Source organism: Eurosta solidaginis, unplaced genomic scaffold (genome assembly GCF_040869045.1).
Source record: "Eurosta solidaginis isolate ZX-2024a unplaced genomic scaffold, ASM4086904v1 ctg00001100.1, whole genome shotgun sequence".
Taxonomy (NCBI): Eukaryota; Metazoa; Arthropoda; class Insecta; order Diptera; family Tephritidae; genus Eurosta; species Eurosta solidaginis.
This window is the reverse complement of record NW_027137136.1, coordinates 8,941-11,920: the sequence shown is the minus strand read 5'-3', so window position 1 is coordinate 11,920 and position 2,980 is coordinate 8,941.

The window sequence follows — 2,980 nt, the reverse complement described above, 5'->3', positions numbered from 1 at the left end:
TGGCATCTGTGTATATGCCGTATGATGCTGAGGAACCTCCTCCGCATAGGATAGTGAAAGATCTGGTGGCCGACCTCAGCAAAGGCCACTTACTAATCGGAGCAGACGCAAATGCGCAACATGTCCAATGGGGGAGTTCAGATATCAACACTCGTGGTGAGTCACTTTTTGATTACCTTTTAACAACTAACCTGGTAGTTTGCAACATTGGTAACGAACAAACTTGTATTACTAAAAATCGCAGAGAGGTCATAGACCTCACCATTTGTAGTGAAAGTATGTATGGATATGTAAAAAAATGGCATGTTCTAGAGGAACACTCCTTCTCAGACCACCGCTACATCGAAGTAGTGATAGCCTTTTTGGTGGAACAACCCATCGCAAAACGCAACCCGCGCAATGGGAACTGGAAACCCACTATTATCTGCTATCTAGGGACTTACAGGAATTGCCTTCACAAAGCCCCTCTTCAACGGAGAAGCGGGGGGATCTGGTAGCGACCTTTACAACGGCACTCTCTAATGCCATCGAACAGGCTTTCCTAGAGCCAAAACCACGCGGAAAACGCAAACCCCACTGGTGGTACCATGACTTGGACTTACTTCACAAATCCTGCGGGACACAGTATAACAGGGTACAAAGCCTAGACGATGAGCCACAATGGCTATTATACAAAGACAATTTAAGGGCATACAAAAAAGCCCTAAGACAGGCGAAGAGAGCTTCTGCACAGGAGTAGAAAGCGTTAACAATACAGCAAGGCTGCGATGCTTGCTTTCAAAATCCCAAACAGCAATGACCTTTTTTCGGAGGCATGACGGTACCTGGACCAGCTCAGAGGGGGAGACTCTAGAGCTGCTCCTGGACACACATTTTCCTGGAAAACAGAACTACCCACCAGAAGTACCTGTAACAAACCTGGCCGTAAATATACCCATAACGGAGGAGAGGGTTAAATGGGCAGTTAAAAGCTTTAAACCTTTCAAGGATGCCAGACCGGACAGGATCATTCCCGCACAACTTATTAACTCCTTGGAGGTAACAGGCAGATGGCCATGTCCTATCTATTCTGCCTGTTTGGCTTCAAATTATATTCCACTTACGTGGAGAAACGCTACGGTCATCTTCATTCCTAGGGCTGGTAAAGCCTCTCATTACGAGCCAAAGGACTGCGACCAATTAGTCTCTCGTCCTATATGCTAAAGGCCCTAGAAAGGATCATAAGTGATTTCGTCATGACCACTAATGATAGCAACCTCATATCTGGCAATCAACATGCCTACATCAAGGGCAAATCCACTGAGACTGCGCTGCACAGCCTAGTCTCTACTGCAGAAATATACTTGATCGAAAAGGATTACTGTCTAGTGGCCTTCCTAGATATTGAAGGAGCCTTCAACTACATACGCTCAGATGCCGTCAGTAACCCGTTGACGGATGTGGGCATAACAACGTCCCTCGTGGGACTAATCTATCAACTACTCAGGGGAAGGAAAATACTTTCATCCATGGGGAAGTCTGATATAATACGCTATGTCACAAGAGGCACGCCTCAGGGCGGGGTTCTTTCTCCGCTCTTATGGACGCTAACGGTGAACTCGCTATTACGAGACACACGTTGGGGTCGCGGCAACTTTGTGGCATATGCGGACGACCTAGCTATTGCCTATAGGGGCAAATTCCCCCAAACCTTGTGTGGCTTCATGCAAGTAGCACTGCGGGAGGTTTCCTCGTGGGCCTCCAGATGCGGACTTAACTTCAATCGAGACAGGGTGGAACTTGTCCTTTACACCAAGCGGTACAAAATACCACCGTTAACCCTGCAGGAACTAAATGGAGTGCGCCTTAATCTGGCAGATAGGGCTAAATTCCTAGGCGTTGTTCTGGACTAAAGGTTGAACTGGAAAGATAATATTATCCAGCGCCAGAAAAAAGCGTATATCGCTTTATACATGTGTAAAGAGCCATAGGCAATAAATGGGGTCTTAACCCAAACATTAGTAGACGGATCTATACATCGATTATCCGACCCACACTGCTATACGGGGTAGTTGTATGGTGCACAGCCTTGGACAAGGCGTCAAATCGAAACTTACTAGAGATCTAGTATGATCAACATAAGTGGTGCTCTGAGAACAACGCCAAGCGCTGCTCTTGAAATCATTCTTGACATCCTACTTCTGGATCTAGCAGGATACCGCGCAGCTGCAACGTCAGCACTGTGGTTAAGAGAATCGTCCAGCTGGAGCACTAAGCCTACAGGTCACGGCAGCATACTGTGTAACTACGACTTCCTTCCTCGAAGTACAGACCTGTGTGCGAACACAACAGTTGCGGACAGCAATTTCATAGTAAAAATTCCCAGCAGGGAAGATTGGGTGGAGCCGAGCAGGTTCCTGGATACCACAGTTAGCACTTCCATATTTACCGACGGTTCTAAGTTGGACGGTAGGGTTGGAGGGGGCGTCTTCTCAAAGCACCCAGATCTCCAACTTTCTTTCAGACTACCTGATCATTGCAGCGTCTTCCAAGCAGAAGTAGCAGCTATCATGGAATCCGCGACTCAAATAGCCACACAGAATACCGGCAAGGAAATCTTTATTTTCAGCGATAGCCAAGCGGCAATAAAATCCCTTGGTTCCTATTTGTTCTACTCCGAATTGATAATAAACTGTCACCGATCTCTTCAGGAGATGGCCGAACAGAACCGTGTACACCTCACATGGGTCCCGGGACACAGGGACATAGAGGAAAACTGCGCTGCAGACGAACTTGATAGGCAGGGTACGACCAGACAGATTCTTCATGATAAAGAACGCCTAGGTATACCTTTTGCCACTTGCAAGCTAATGCTAAAAGAGTATACCTACAGTCAAGCCAATGAAAGATGGCTACTAACCCCGGGATGTAGAATATCAAAGCAATCCTGGCCTAAATGCGATACTAAGAGATCCCGACAAGTCTATACCCTAAGCAGGGA